Source organism: Podarcis bocagei, assembly GCF_964188305.1.
Source record: "Podarcis bocagei genome assembly, chromosome: 8".
Classification (NCBI taxonomy): domain Eukaryota; kingdom Metazoa; phylum Chordata; class Lepidosauria; order Squamata; family Lacertidae; genus Podarcis; species Podarcis bocagei.
The window spans coordinates 83,641,990-83,658,936 of record NC_138133.1 but is presented as its reverse complement, the minus strand read 5'-3'; the positions used below and the strand labels follow the sequence as shown (position 1 = coordinate 83,658,936).

General features: G+C 46.4%; 1 protein-coding gene across 5 annotated transcripts in view; it reads right to left on the bottom strand.

Moving 5' to 3' along the window:
• The window catches only part of LOC308593084 (uncharacterized protein), a 38,953-nt gene extending 27,800 nt beyond the window's left edge, over nt 1-11,153 (bottom strand). For 3 of the 5 annotated variants that reach the window (XR_014010685.1, XR_014010686.1, XR_014010687.1), the window contains exon 1: nt 2,963-3,233. The gene's annotated coding sequence lies outside the window, so the exon portion shown is untranslated. Of the gene's footprint in view, nt 1-2,962; nt 3,234-11,037 lie in introns of those variants that run through there. The other 2 variants (XM_081205313.1, XM_081205314.1) reach the window with 2 other exon arrangements.
• Between the last annotated feature and the right edge of the window lie 5,794 nt (nt 11,154-16,947).

Sequence of the window (16,947 nt, the reverse complement as noted above, 5' to 3'; positions counted from 1 at the left end):
GGCTATTTTCCAATATTAACAGATACTGGATATGATTCAAATATTGTGAATTTGACTGCCCTGTGTTATAAGAAGAAGCTGGTGTTGAATGGAAAGAGGTTGCAGTTGCGTTGCCCTTAACTTGCAGAAATGTGGGCGGAAAGCAAACAAGTCTAGTGCAGAAGGTCTTTCACTCAGGAAAGCATGAGCATAAATGGCCCCATAGTGTACGCAACTACAGATTGCGGAACTCCCTTCAGACATTTTGCAAGTCCAGCTGAAAAGCGGGTTTTGATTTCTGTTGCTATTGTCTCTGTTCTTTGGTTCTCTCAAAATCCCTCCAATATTTTGGCCCAGAAGAAACTAGCACAGCATCTCCACACTTAGTTCCATGTGTAGCTGAGCCCATACCAAAAGCTATGCTTATTGTCGTCGGGGGTGTGTGTGTCATTGCAGCACAGCCATTGTTACGGTCTGGTTCATGGGTGATCGAAGTCCCAGCTGGGGACATTGGGACCGGGGGGGGGGCAAGATGGTGAGGTGGGAGCAGGAATGGGAGTCCAGAAGCCAGGAGTCAAAGCCAAGAGTCTGAGGGTCAGAGAGCCGGGAGCCAAGAAGCCAAGGGTCCGAAGGTCAGGAAGCAAGGAGTCATGAAGTCAGGGGTCTGAGGATCAAGAAGCAAGGAGTCACGAAGCCAAGGGTCCCAGGATCAAGAAGCAAGGAGTCAAATGCAGCAAGGCAGGGAACGTGTTGCTGTGGCAAAAAGCCGAAGGGAAATGCTGACCTTATATCCCTTCCCAGCTCTTGCCACCAGGTGCTGTGAGTTACCAATCGGCCTCACCTGTGTGGCAGCGCCTTGCCTCTCCGGAACAAACTTAGGAAGGCTCCAGTACTGCAGAGTCCTGTTGGTTACAGGGCCTGGCTCCTGCATGCACACCTCACAGCCATGAACCGAAGGCAACGTCAGGAGCCGCAAGCTACCTGACAAAAGTTTGCCCTCCTGCTCTCGCCCACAGCAGAGTTTTCTTCTTCCTTCTGGAAAACTTACACAGTGCTACCACAGACAGGAACCACAGCATGGGATTCTCCGCCACGAGTCACAGAATCATAGAATTGTAGAGTTGGAAGGGACTCCAAGGGTCATCAAGTCCAACCCCTGGTGATGCAGGAATCTCAACTAAAGTATCCATGACAGAGGGCCATCTAACCTCTGCTTGGAAAGCTCCATGACCTCTTGAGGGAGTATATTATCCTGGTCTGGAGGGTAGGAATTAAATCAGTGGATCCAAGTTAAAAAAAAGGAGATTCCAACGAAACATCAGGAAGAACTTTCTTTTTCTTTTTCTTTTTCTAAATATTTTATTAAGGGTTTTCTTGTTTATAGTGTAAGTGTAATGCCTCGGTTTTTTTTCTTTCCATGTAACATTTTTACAAATCCGTTTCATTTGTTGAGGCATTAGGGGGAGAAGAAAAAAAAAGAAGAAAAAGAAGAAAAAGAAAGAAAGGGGGTGGAGTCGGGTAGCGGTGTTTCTATTATTTCTTAATGTATGTAGAGTTTGGTGTCAGCGTGCTTGTGTTGTTCACTTGTGTTCCTTTGGTGGTGAGAGAGGTTGGGGTTGGCCTAGGGTGTGATTGTTTGTGATTGGCTGTGGTGATCCTTGTTTTCGTGTGTGAGTGAGGTGGGTGGGTGTTTTGGATCAGGAAGACCATTCTGACAGTGAGAGCTATTTGACAGTGGAACAGACTCCCCCAGGAAGTTGTGGACCAGAGGAGCTTGTCAGGAGCTTGTCCTGCTCTTGAGTAGGACCCTGGCAGAGACACATGCCTGACTGGCATGTTCCCTCCCTCCTGGCCGATCATTCGGGAGCTTCAAAAGCTTTCTTCAGCCCGAACATCACAGCGACCAATGCCAACAGACATCAACACACTTAGGGATCCACAGGGTTTTCACAGCTTGCGTAACAGACCTCAGCAGCTCAGTATTTTGGCTAATCTACTTTATTTACATACACGGAGCACTGCAACATGGCTCCCTCTCTCTCTAGCATCAGACAGCAAAGAGAAAAAGAACAAAGGACAATAGTCCCACTTCACGGAACACAGTAACACAAACATCCTGTCTCCGTCACTTCCCACTCTGTGGAGTCAAAACATACACTGTCATGTGATAGACAAAAAATCCCATGACTGCAATCGTGGAGCAGGAATTCTAACAGTTCTGCCTTGCGCCCAAGATTGAGGAGCCCCATTGCACATGGTGCATGCGTGACGTCAAGCGTGTGTGACATCGCATTGTTGGGAGGAGGCCAAGCACAAAGCCCACCCCATTTTGGCTTCCTCTCTTGTGCTCAGGAGGAACCAACCACTGAACTGTGGCACGCTCAGCTGTGCGCTTGGCCTCCTCCATGCCCTCATCATGGAGGGGGCAAAAGACACCTCCAGCCTTAGGAGTCGGGACACCTGCTAGACACCCTGGCTCTTACAGTGCGAAGAAGAAGCAGAAGCAGGAGAACGAAAGGTCGCTGGACTGGATCGAAACAGCCACAAACAAGAACACCAAAAGCAAAATGTTTATTCCATTATTATTACCATCATGATTCGGAGGGGGCTGCCTCAAAAGCATTGCTTTTGAAGCTAGTGTCCAACGGAGAGACTACCCACAGAGTTCTGTTCTGCATTATCGGCAGATGAGATCAAGTTTGGACTCCTGCTTTCCTTTAGCTGGAGATAACCGTTAGCCGAATGGAACGGTGACATTGCAGGCTATTGCAAGCCCAGCGCTGCGTGGCCCCGTGGTCAGAGGAGCCTCAACTGGCATTTCTGCCCTGTGCCCTCGCCCCAGCTCCTCGCGTCCCCCTTGTTTGCTGGCTGCATTATTCCATCTCTGTATCTTATCATTCCACACTCCTGCTCGCCCGCTGAATTATTAATATTGTTTTTATGCTAAATGTCTTTGCTTCACACATAATTTGACCTTACTTACTGTGCAGTTAACTGTGCCGGCCCCTCAAGACATATTACTCATGCAGTTCTTTGCACAACACACTTCTTTGTGCGGCTCGGCTTAGCAGACTCGCCAGGTTCTTTGAGCGGAGTCGTATGCATGCTTTGTGATTAGTCGGATGGAATGATTGCCTCCTCGTTCATTAGGCCATCGGAAATTAAAAAGGAAATGCAGAAGGAGCATGAATGATAATGCACTAAGTTGGTGGGCTCGGGAAGATGTCACCTGAATCTGTTCTCTTGCTCCCCCTCAACTCGAGCTGATCCTGATGCAGTTCCAAAGCAGAATTGTGTTTTTTGTGGGGAGGGGGAAATTACTTAAGTTTAACAGGATGCATGGGTAAGATGCTGCACTGGAGCTGAATATCTGCATGGATTCCTTTGGACATATCACAAGGGCTGTTCATGCGTTTTGCTGTACACATATATTTCATTAACCTAATGCATTTATGTGCCACCTTTTTCTCCAAGGGGTTCAAGGTGGTTCCCCCCTCATTTAATCCCCGTGATGACCCTGTGAGCAGCGGCAGACCTTGGTAATATGGTACCCTGTGCAAAGCCAAAAGTTGATGCCTCCCCCACCTCAAAGCTGCCTTCCCAAAGCTAGGTAAGGGAGGCACAGTCAGGCTTCGGGGAATCAGCATCCTCCCCTGTGGCCGTAAATGAGCAGATCAAACTGTGTTTTAATAAATAGAGTGAAGGACCAAAGAAAGCATCTAACCATAATTGCAGTGCTTCCAATTAAGGTCAGTCCCCCCTCCGTCCCTATTAATCCTCATCACTCCGACATTTTGTAATCTGAATTTGTAGTCTCTGTGCTTTTTGTTCTGACAGTATATGTGAAGGATATCTCCAGTATATCTGAAGGAGCGTCTCCACCCCCATCATTCTGCCCGGACACTGAGGTTCAGCGCCAAGGGCCTTCTGGTGGTTCCCTTGCTGCGAGAAGCCAAGTTACAGGGAACCAGGCAGAGGGCCTTCTCGGTAGTGGCGCCCACCCTGTGGAACGCCCTCCCACCAGATGTCAAAGAGAACAACAACTGCCAAACTTTTAGAAGACATCTGAAGGCAGCCCTGCTCAGGGAAGCTTTTAATGTTTGATGTATTACTGTATTTTAATATTTGGTTGTAAGCTGCCCAAAGTGCCTGGGGAAGCCCAGCCAGATGGACGGGGTATAAATAAATTATTATTATTATTATTATTATTATTATTATTATTATTATTATTATTATTATTACTACTACTACACTTTTTGAGCTCTCCGAGACTTTGGGGGAAGAGGGGTGGATACTATCCAGAGACACTGAATCTGTTACCCCTCTCTCTTCCAGTATTTCTTCTGCTAGCTGTTCCCCATCCAGTATTTCCCAGCTTCTGCCTTCTGAACTATGCCCTTCTGCAAACCACTGTTCCAAATCTATACTGTCCTCCTGCTCCTGGGAAGATTCAGGATCAGGAGGAGGGGGTAGTTCCCACCATTCTTCAGTGCAGCCCTCCTCAGCACGGTCCCTGACAGGCGCTGGGCTTTGGGAAGGAGGTGCAAGGCTCTGGCAGGGTTCTCCCTCACCACCTCCTTCCCAAAGCTGGACAAGTGGTAACTAAGCTTTGGGAAGGAGGCAAGAGGACGCCAGGACCCTGTCAGAGCCCTCACACCACCTTCCCAAATCCAACACTTACTAGGCTTTGGGAAGAAGGGGGGGAAGGCAGCCCCTTGGCCTCTGCAGTCTGGGGGGGGGGGCAGTTGCTCTGCCCTGAATCTGCCGCTGCTCTGAGGTAGGTGAGACTAAGAGGCAGTGACTGGGCCCAAGGTGACCAACATATCCTCCAACACGATGCTGGGTTTCAGACATAGAGGCTTTCTCAGCACGACCTGGAGAGGTCAGAAATTGAACCTGGAATCTTCAGCACACAAAGCATATGCTCTACTACTGACCTACAGCCCTTTCCAAGACAAACCAAAGTGTTCAGAAGCACATTTGATGGTAATTGGGGGGGTCTCTTAGTTGCAAGCTGGGAACCCTGTCAGAACTGTTTTGTTTAAAGAACCACCACCACCACCACCACCACCCACAGGCACTAATAGAAATTCCTAACACCTGTGGGTTTTTTTCCTATTAGGAAGTACAGGTACTGACATACGAAAGGAGCAGAAAGTACTTTTTATGTATGGAACAGCAGCCATCCGGAAGTTATTAGCCCAGAGCTGGAAAGAAGATACAGTCCCTACCAGAGAAGAATGGCAAACCAAGCTGATGGGCTATGCTGAGATGGCAAAGCTGACTGGAAAACTTAGAAACCAAGAAGATTAAAACTTTATAAAAAAATAGGGGGAAAATTAAAAGTTAACTAGAAAACCACTGTAAGCAGATCAAAACAAGCAGGATTTTGACTCATTTGTAGTGTAAAGAATATTATGGCAAATATGATCTGATATAAAAATTGGAGTACCTATGAATATGCAGTTGCAGATTCTTAAAATAAGACTCCATGGAGGAAATAGGGGGAAGTCTCAAGATTCAGAGAATCTCTTTATACAGATATGTTTCTACTAATTGGTGTTTAATGGTATTTTGTATTTGTGAAACCAATAAAAACGATTTACAAAAAAGTAAAAGAAAACCACAGGTACAAGTGGCTTGCTAGTTTCGGAGGGTGCATAGCTCAATGGCTGAGAACATATGTTGCATGTGGAAGGACCCAGGTTTCATCCCTGGCATCTTACAGCCTAGAAGGGGTAGCATCTCTGGTGGGGGACACATCGTGCTCCGTCTGGGGAATTTTGTCCACCTTTGGTCCGCACCCTGTGCTTGGCTCTCACCATCTACATAAGACACCACAATACAAGAAGGACACTGACAAACTGGAACGTGTCCAGAGGAGGGCAACCAAAATGGTCAAAGGCCTGGAAACGATGCCTTATGAGGAACGGCTAAGGGAGCTGGGCATGTTTAGCCTGGAGAAGAGGAGGTTAAGGGGTGATATGATAGCCATGTTCAAATATATAAAAGGATGTCACATAGAGGAGGGAGAAAGGTTGTTTTCTGCTGCTCCAGAGAAGCGGACACGGAGCAATGGATCCAAACTACAAGAAAGAAGATTCCACCTAAACATTAGGAAGAACTTCCTGACAGTAAGAGCTGTTCGATAGTGGAATTTGCTGCCAAGGAGTGTGGTGGAGTCTCCTACTTTGGAGGTCTTTAAGCAGAGGCTTGACAACCATATGTGAGGAGTGCTCTGATGGTGTTTCCTGCTTGGCAGGGGGTTGGACTCGATGGCCCTTGTGGTCTCTTCCAACTCTATGATTCTATGACATTCAAAAACCCCTAAAAACTCTGAAACCCCATTTTAAAATACAATATACTGCAGAGACTCCTTATACTGCGTTTAGAACCAGAATTGCATTTGGGTAGAAACTGTTTCTCAGGTGGCTAGTCCTGGTCTTTATAACCCTGGACCTTCTTCCAGAAGGCAGAAGCTGAAAGAGATCATTTCCGGGGTGTGCACTATCCTGCGCTATTTCTGCAGCTTTCTTATGGCACCTGGAAGCATAGATTTGATCTAAGGTGGGAAGAGTGCACCCAGTTATTCTCTCCACAGTCTTTACAACCCTGGACAGCATTGTTTTTTCCTGGCCGTGCAGCTCCCAAACCACACACACAGGCCATAAGTTAATACACTCTCAACAGTACAATGGTAAAATGCCATCAACAGGTCCTTTGAGAGATTGTTTTTCTGGAGGATTCTCAGAAAATATAACCCCTGCTGTGCTCTATTCATCAGGTCTTTGCTGTTTTCTCCCCAGGTTAGGTCATCTCTCAACTCCATTCCCAGAAATCGAAACACTGAGACCTGTTCCACACACTTCCCCTCAATAATAAGTGGCTGAATATTCAATTTACATTTCCTAAAGTCCACAATAATCTCTTTTGTTTTCTTTAAGTTAAGGAGTAAGCTGTTTTTCCTGCACCACTCCCCCAACTGCTCAACTTCCTTCCTATAGGCCGCCTCCCCCTCTGCAGCCGTGATTAAACCAACCACTGTTGTATCATCTGCAAACTTAATGATCTTATTACTGGGGTATTTGGGGGCACAGTCAGCTGTATAGAGCATATATAAAAGCGGGCTCAACATGCACCCCTGCGGCATCTCTGTATTCATGATGAGATCCGCAGAGACGTGGGAACCCATCCTGACCCATTGGGAACAGTTTGATAGAAAATCTAATATCCACCTGCACAAACACGGTGGAAGTCTAATAATTTGGGCACCAATCTATGCGGAAGAATAGTATTAAATGCAGAACTAAAGTCTACAAATAAAAGTCTTTCATAGTTCCCTTGCTTCTCCAAATGAGTCAGGACAGCATGTAAAGCCTGGTAAATGGCTTCAACTGGCTGGCAAAACCAGGTGAGGGTAGCCGATGGGTCTCAAACCCTCCATGAGTTGGGGACTCTTCCCCTGCATGTGAAGACAGGCTCTGGTGGAATGAGCAGATGAGACCAATAGTGGGCCCAACAGTCAAGAAGGTGGTTTCTGCACAAGATGTAGAGAGAAATGAGGAGCAGATGGGGTTCATCAGCCTGGGAAGAGAGCCCATCTTGGAGAAGGGAAGCTCATTTCCTAAACCTTGCAGGATACCTTTGGGAAAACAAAAGACTAAAGAGTAAACCTTACACAAATCCAGTGTGGAGTCCCTAAGACAGTTGCCTCTTCTCCTTCCAGCAACTCCTGCCACTAAGCTGGTGCCAAAGATTTTGCTTTCCTTCCCTTTGGACAACATCAATGAGGCTGAGAGGTGGGGTCTTGTCATCTAGTCAGCCCAGGACCTCCATCATCATCATCATCATAATAACAATAATAATAATAATAATAATAATAATTTATTATTTATACCTCACCCATCTGGCTGGGCTTCCCTAGCCACTCTGGGCTGCTTCCAACAAAATATTAAAATAATGTAATGCATCAAACATTAAAAGCTTCCCTAAACAGGGCTGCCTTCAGATGTCTTCTAAATGTCAGGTAGTTGTTGTTCTCTTTGACATCTGGTGGGAGGGCGTTCCACAGGGAGGGCGCCACCACCGAGAAGGCCCTCTGCCTGGTTCCCTGTAACTTGGCTTCTCACAGTGAGGGAACCGCCAGAAGGCCCTCAGCGCTGGACCTCTGTGTCCAGGTAGAATGATGGGGGTGGAGATGCTCCTTCAGATATACTGGACTGAGGCTGTTTAGGGCTTTAAAGGTCAGCACCAACACTTTGAATTGTGCTCCATGCAGACTCCCAGGCCTGCACCCCATAGGCGCCGACTCCATGGGGCTTGAGGGGGCCCGAGCCCCCTCAAAAATTCGTTTGGGGGGGGCTCCGCCCCCCCAATAATCTCCGGCGCCCCTCCAGCAGAGCGCCATCGCCGCCCCTCCCCCAGCCCAAAATGCACAGGGTCGGGCTGCATGCCTCCTGCCCTCCCTCCCGAGCATAAGCTCCACCCAATTTCCTTCGGAGCTGATTAATAGGCGCAGCACGCTCTCCCCTATTCGCTCACGAGGAGGCGGCGCCACTTTATTTGCATATTCATGAGCTTATTTATTATTCATGAGCTTTCCCGGGCCCCCCCCATATTTTTTATAAGTCCGCGTCCCTGTTGCACCCAGAGGAGGTCGCTTCAGTGCTGCTAACAAAGCAGTTTGACTTCAACCCTGGAGGCATGCTTCATTGTCTCTCAAGACAGATGGGTGCTAACCACAGTACACAGACAGGAAGCGGCTCTCCAGGATTTCAGACCAGCAGCCTTTCACAGCCCAACCTGGAGATGCCAGAGATTGAACCTGGAACCTTCTGCATGCAAAACAGATCTCTGTCCCCGAGCTATGTCCCTTCTCCTATCAAAAATATTTCGTATAGCTAATGAGGAAGAAGAGTCAATCAAAGTGGACAGGCCTGGGCTAGATGAACTGAGCTGAATATATTCCCTCTGTTTGTTTCAATAAGAGAGCATTTTTCAGTTTCTGATGATAATCACTTCCCTTATGTTTTGCTCTCTTTGTTGACTGAGATTTTGGAGTGGGGCATGTGTTGGGGGGGATTTACCGTATTTTTCGCACCATGGGGTGCACCGGACCATAGGGCGCACCAAGTTTTTAGATGGGGAAATCAATAAAAAAAGATCTCCCCCCCCCCAGCCCCAAAGAGCAGCGTACAGGCTGCCCACAACTTCTCCCTGCCGGAGTGGTTGCGCGCAGCTATGGCACAAGCCAAGGCAGTGCTTGTCTTTAGCCCCCTGCAACCTCTCCCTCCCGGGAGAAGCTGCGCAGGGCTAAAGAAGCCATAGCCCCGTGCAGCCTCTCCCTGCCGGAGGGGTTGCGCGCGGCTATGTTACAAGCCAAGGCAGCCAGCGGGATGGATCCCGCTGGCTGCTTTGGCTTCCTCTTTAGCCCCATGCAACCTCTCCCTCCCGGGAGAAGCTGCGCAGGGCTAAAGAAGCCATAGCCCCATGCAGCCTCTCCCTGCCGTTGGCACAAGCCTGCATTCACTCCATAGGACGCACACACATTTCCCCTCAATTTTTGGAGGGGAAAAACTGCGTCCAATGGAGCGAAAAATACGGTAATTTGCTGAGATTTAAGACATTCAAAACTTCACTAAAGGTGGCCATTAGGATAAAGTCTATTATATTCCCTTGCGGTTCCCTCACTGCAAGAAGTCAAGTTACAGGGAACCAGGCAGAGGGCCTTCTCGGTAGTGGCACCCACCCTGTGGAACGCCCAATGGCTTGACCCAAGGAGGCTACCAGAAATATGTACAGTGGAACCTTGATTCTCGAACGGCTCCTGAACGCCGAAAACCCAGAAATTAGTGTTCTGGTTTTCTAACTTTTTTCAGAAGCGACTTCCGTTTGAGTGCAGGAAGCTCCTGCAGCCAATTGGGAGCTGTGCCTTGGTTTTCGAACAGTTTCAGGAGTCGAACAGACTTCTGGAATGGATTAAGTTTGAGAATCAAGGTTCCACTGTATCAGACGAAGTTTACATAATCCCACCCAAGAAGTCTGGCTGGCTGGCTGGCGCATAATAAAATGAAATCTCAGTACCCATCATCAACTTCAGAAACCCCTTAGTTAGGGGAGAGAGAGAAAAAACCCTATTACAACCTTTCTGGCTGGCCAGTTTTCTAAAGCAATCAGGATTTGTTTAAAGTATGTTATCTAGTCCCAACACTCATTTTACACAGCTTTTTCATGAAGGCTGCATGTGGTGCCCTTATCAGAATGGAATTCATTGCAGGGAATATAATAGACTTTATCCTAATGGCCACCTTTAGTGAAGTTTTGAATGTCTTAAACCTCAGCAAATTAAATCCCCCCCACAACACACGCCCCACTCCAAAATCTCAGTCAACAAAGAGAGCTGAACATAAGGGAAGTGATTATCATCACAAACTGAAAAACGCTCTCTTATTGAAACAAACAGAGGGAATATATTCAGCTCAATTAATTTTTAAATATCAGCTCTCTGTCAGCTGAGCACCAAGTTAAGGATGCTGGAATGTTGCTCCCCTCCAACCTTTCCGTGAAATGTCAGGTAGATTGCGTGTGTTTACGTGCGTGTGTTGCAGTGTTTATAAAAATTAAAAGATGTATTAAAACACGATCACTGTCCGCATTCAGCAAAAACAATTCCCTCTATCAGAACATGTTGCAAAACCCAAAGTAGTGTTTACATTTTATTGCAACATCCTTTGGGGAGAATGTGGGGGCAGTTAGCAGGTTGGATCCAGACTTGCCCTTCTTTGAATGGGGGTGGAGATTTTGATCAATGTCCCCTACCCCAAACCACCTCCCACACTTCTCCAGATGCTTCCCCAACCCTCTAGAGCAGTGATGGCCAAACCTGGCTCTCCAGCTGTTTTGGGACTACAGTTCCCATCATCCCTGACCTCTGGTCCTGTTAGATAGGGATGATGGGAGTTGTAGTCCCAAAACAGCTGGAGGGCCAAGTTTAGCCATCACTGCTCTAGAGAATATTTTTGGAAGGCACAAAGGGCTGCCCATGGAAGGATGGATTACCAAAATTGCCTCCTCCTTTCCATGGGCGTGTTTCATGGTGTTGTAGCTCTGAGTCTCGTTGCCAAGAAAGCAGGGGCTAGGGGTCTCCAATGAATGCTTACCCGAGAGCAGAATCCATAGGTCAGGGAATCTAGATGGTCACAGAACCAAGGGTTCAGATGGAACACAGGAAACACCAAGGGTCTGAAACTACATGCCTTGTTTCCAGCATCTGACTGCTGCTGAGAGCTCTGTTTAAGAAGGCTGAAGCCAGCTGGTTCTCCTCAGTGCCTTCTCCTCTGTGAAGGCTGATCAGCTGCAGGTGGAGTCCTTCTTCCTCCTCTAACTTCTGCCTGCTGTTCAGCAGGCAAAGCTGACTCCAGAGCCACCCCATAGAACAGTGGTGGCCAAACTTGGCCCTCCAGCTGTTTTTGTACTACAACTCCCATCATCCCTAGCTAAAAGGACCAGTGGCCAGGGCTGATGGGAATTGTAGTCCCAAAACAGCTTGAAGACCAAGTTTGGTTACCACTAGGGCTTCCAAAGGGTCACTAGTCATTTTGCCCAGAAATTTTCCCCAGACTATTCAGGAATGAACTGGACTCGGTAGGTCTGTTGGGGCAGACCATCTTAATGGATCTTAATGGATCCCCTACAACCCTTGAATGGGGGGGAGCAATCATTAGTCCAAACCTCACTCAGAGTTTGCCTGACCATGGCACAGCCACTTCTAAACCACCCATTTCTTGATGTGGTACAAAGGCCAAATCAATGGCCTGCCCTTCCCAACGCATTGGGCCACTGGCATACTGAGAGCAAGAATGGGAGCACCGGTCAAGTTCAGTGTCTCTCAGCTTCTGACACAACCTTGATGGCAGAAAGTGAGGAGGAATTAAAGAACCTTTTAATGAGGATGAAAGAGGAGAGTGCAAAATATGGTCTGAAGCGCAATATCAAAAAAAAAGGAAGATCATGGCCACTGGTCCCATCACCTCCTGGCAAATAGAAGGGGAATAAATAGAGGCAGTGAGATATTTTACTTTCTTGGGCTCCCTGATCACTGCAGATGGTGACAGCAGCCACGAGATTAAAAGACGCCTGCTGCTTGGGAGAAAGGCGATGGCAAACCTAGACAACATCTTAAAAAGCAGAGACATCACCTTGCCAACAAAGGTCCATATAGTTAAAGCCATGGTTTTCCCAGTAGTGATGAATGGAAGTAAAAGCTGGACCATAAAGAAGGCTGATCGCTAAAGAATTTATGCTTTTGAATTATGGTGCTGGAGGAGACTCTTGAGAGTCCCATGGACTGCAAGAAGATCAAATGTATCCATTCTTAAGGAAATCAGCCATGAGTGCACACTGGAAGGACAGATCCTGAAGTTGAGGCTCCAATACTTTTGCCACCTCATGAGAAGAGAAGACTTCCTGGAAAAGACCCTGATGTTGGGAAAGATGGAGGGCACAAGGAGAAGGGGACGACAGAGGACGAGATGGTTGGACAGTGTTCTTGAAGCTACAAACATGAGCCTGACCAAACTGTGGGAGGCAGTGGAAGACAGGAGTGCCTGGCGTGCTCTGGTCCATGGAGTCATGAAGAGTTGGACACGACTAAACGACTAAACAACAATATCAAACATTAAAAACTTCCCTAAATAGAGAGACTTCCGGGTTGGCGCGACCGGCTAATGGCGGATTCCCTCCGAGCTCCGGAGGGAATCGGCTTGACAGGGGGCTGGGTCTTGCCGTGCCGGCGACACAGGGACCCTCAAAAACCACGGGCACGGAGCCTGTGGACATGGTGACTCGGCGGGCACCGTAAGCGCCCTCCCGACTCGTGAAGGAGCCTTTTTAAAGGCTACGGAACGGGTGCCGGGGAGCAGCGTGGTGCTGTGAGTCCTCCGCTTCCCCTGCCGAGCGAAGCCGCATGCCATTTGTCAGACAGCGCTGACTTCTTCCTACTAAAATTTGGACTTTAAAATCAAGAATAACAACCCGTGAGTAACTTGGAAATTGGATTACAAATATTTCGGTTTTGGATTTGGCACGAGCGGGGGAAGTGAAAAAAAAGGAAGTCCGTCTCCCCCCTATTGTAAACAGCTTAAAGCAAGGACCTGTCAACTAAGGTTGCGGGAAGAATTCTTGTGATTGGATAAAAGATATAAATTCTACGGATTTAAAGGACTAAGTAAATGTGCTGGAGGATAAGAGTTTACTTTGTTTGGATTAAGTACCATTTTTCTCAAGCCCGGGAGTAACCCGTGAAAAGAGCCTGCTGAGGATCTACAGAAAACTTTTGACAGCTGTCAAATTAGCTGTCAAAGTTGGAAAAACTGAAAGCTTAAACTCTAACCGGTTATACTGTTACAAAATATTGAAAGTAAAGAAAGACTGATACAAATAAATCTGACTTTTGGATCGGAAGGGAAAAGAACATTAAGTAACTAGTATCCCTCTAGAGGGGATTCCTGGACATTACAAGAATGGAACTAAAACAGGGAATACAGGAAATACGAGCTGGCTTGAAGGAGTTGATCTTTCTCGTGGGAAAGCTGCGAGAGATGAACAAGAAAGGCCATGTTTTGTCTACGAGCCCTTCAAACCCGAAGTTAATAGAAAACATACCTACTGAATTGGGGAGGGACTTGACGTTCAAAACACAGGCAGTTGGTCAAGAAAAGGAACCAAAGATTGAGGAAGAAAAGACACCTGCCAAACACGAGGAGCAGAAAGAAGGGATGGCTGAAACGTTACAGAAGATAAAAAAGAGTCGGAGACCTGCCAAGAAGAATTCTAAATTGACTAAGGCCAAAGTTGGACTATTTGGGACATATAGACTTCAGAAACAGAGCTGGAGCTCCACCTTTAAACAAGTAGGCCTCGCTGGAAGAACCATGGTCAGCACTGGGAAAGTACTTCTTCGATCTTGGGCGTTTAGTATGAGAGACTTTCGAAGAAACCGGCTGAAAGGGACTGAGAGAGATTTGAGAGCCTCGGACGTAAGATCACCAGGCTAAAAAGATGGATTAATTGGACTTTGGTTTGGGATTGAAACCGGGGAGAGAAGGGTGGGGTTTAGAAGTCCAAAGGGGGCTTAATTTTTGTTTTTGCAGTGTAAAAACTATATGTTCTTTATTATTATAAGAATGGGGATCCCGTGGATGGGAAATAGTGGCAACCTTAGGAAAGGTATCTTTTTAAGCTTTATTTCTACATCTTTGTTTTCTCTCGTTATATAGGGTTAAGGTATATATCCTAAAAACTGCTAACTAAATTAAATCAAGGTATAACAACGAATTAAGGTTTAAATCTACTACAAAGAACTATTTTAATAAATTAGGGTTAAGTGAATTTAATAAACTATGCTTGGGATATTAAGGGAAAAACTTGTTTGAACAAACAATTGGAGTTGGAATACAATAAGGGGAGACGTGGGGAAGTCATGAAAAGAAGTTATTGAAAATAAGTGTTAAAAGGTGGGAAATTTTTTTGTTGCTTTTTGTGTTTTCTTTTGGTTTTCTTTTTTCCCCTCTTTCTCTTTTTTCTTTTCTGTTTTTGCTTTTTGTAACCTTTTGAAAATTTAATAAAGATTATTTTAAAATAAAAATTTCCCTAAATAGGGCTGCCTTCAGATGTCTTCTAAAAGTCAGATAATTGTTTATTTGCTTGACATTTGATGGGAGAGCGTTCCACAGGGAGGGCGCCACTACTGAGAAGGCCCCCTGCCTGGTTCCCTTTAACCTCACTTCTTGCAGTGAGGAAACCGCCATAAGGCCCTCAGAGCTGGACCTCAGTGTCCAGGCTGAGTGATGGGGATGGAGACGCTCCTTCAGGTATACTGGACCAAGGCCGTTTAGGGCTTTAAAGGTCAGCACCAACACTTTGAATTGTGCTCAGAAATGTACTGGGACCCAAGCTGCTTTGGGCTTTAAACATCTGAATAAACACCATGAATCCCCCCCCCCTCTCTATCTGATCCCAAGCAACAACACCTCCCAGAGAAAGGAGATGAGGTATGTCCAGGTTACTGATCCTTCTCTACTCCACTAACTTGTCCAAATAAAGTCAGGTGAAAAGACAGCAACAGCAAACAGGAAGGACATCCACATAATCGAACTCCATCAGCAGCCAACTGTGGGGGCCCCAATGGGATGCAGACCTTGGCAATCCCCCCCCCGATGCCAACCACTGGTACTGGCCCCTGGGTTTAACTCTGCAAAAGGCACCTTCAAACGTTCAAGTGCAGCCAAGGAGAAGTTAGTGCGATGCTTGGTTACGTAGGAGTGTCAAACAAATAGGAAACACTCGTTTAGTGCTTGCATTGGCATTCCGGACATAAGAGAATGACGGAGGGTTGGCCATTGGGGGAGAATTTTTCATTCTATAAATAAATGTTCCAGTTACCCACCGAGAGAGAGAGAGAGAGAGAGAGAGAGAGAGAGAGAGAGAGAGAGATCAACATGTGCTGAATGAAGTATGATTTAAACTGTGGCTTGATATTAATCACTGACCTGTCCCCACCATCAACACCCCAAATTCAGGATGAACCCCATTCCTAGATCTCTCCCCCTCTCCCGTAATACTAACAGCATGAAAGTCACATTACAAGTGAAATATTAACAATCCTCCTGACACCAAAACAGCTCAGCTCAAGAGAGGGGAGCCAAGAAATCCGATTTTAATTTCCCCAGTTCCTAATGTATCATGCGACTCTTGGTCAAATCAATGGTTCAGCAAAGTGGGCCTTCTGCCCCACATTAAACTAAGGAAGATTCAAAGCAGTCCCTTTAATCTAAGAAATAAAATAAAAAAATAGAAACCCATTTACTTGATTTAACTGAGAAGCCGCAAGCCTGTCAGTACGCAGGGAGACAAGAGCGGTTATGATTTAGTAATTCCCCTTTGAAATATCGTTGGAGAGGAAGCATAAATCTTTTTCCTTTCCCCCCCAAGTAACATTGTCTAAAATGGAGATTGATAGGCTTGGGGGAGAGAGAAGTAGACCTGTCATGTCTAAAAAGCATTTTGATGGCTGATGGAGGGTGAGGTTGATTTGGGGAGGGGGAGAAAGAATGTAGATGGAAATTAATAAATAAAATTTCCAGCTCAAAAACGGTCCAGAGGGGGCTCGGATTGTTTGTGGGTTGTGGCTGGGGGTTCTTTCTTCCTTGTGGAAAAAAAGAAACTTGCACAGTTTTAAGAAAAGTTCTTTAAGACTCCGAAGCTGAAGACTGAGATATATATATTTATTCCAACAGAATAAAAGTTGGAGTGATGAGACGTTGCTTTTTTAATGCCTGTGTAGCAGGCATGTATTCCTCTTGTCCCACTTTTGTGTATGGTGTAGGAGTGCAAATATCCAGAGATGTAGTGATCGGGTGGGATTACCATGAGGAATTATAAAATATACATCAAGCCATCGTGTCCACGATGAAAGCATTGTGTTGACTGGGTTTGATATATTGACGATAATTTCTGATTAAATCCCATAAGATTCTACATTCATGCCCTTTTGATGCCCTTTTGCCTCTGCTGCCCATTTCTCCTTGCTCTTCACAAATCACGTACACACTTAGACAGGCAGGCGTCCTGGGTCATCAAAGACAGTGGGCAAGTTTCTCTGATGTAGGATGTTAATCTTAGGGCCAGGAAACAGATCTCACATTAAGGGGATAATGCTCACTGTCCTCCTGGCCATCCTCCTTATCATGTGTATTGCTTGTTTATTACCACCGGGGTTGCCAGATGCTCCCCTTTGTAGTTCTCAACTTATTTACCCCAAAAGTATGCATGGATAACTAGTGTTTAACTTTCTCCCCACGTGGGTTTGTGAAATGCTCAGAAGAAATCTGACTGGTTCTTACGAACACTCTGTAAAAAGTTCTTTTGTGAATAAAACGGCCTGGGCCAGAGGGGCTGCAGACAACGGAC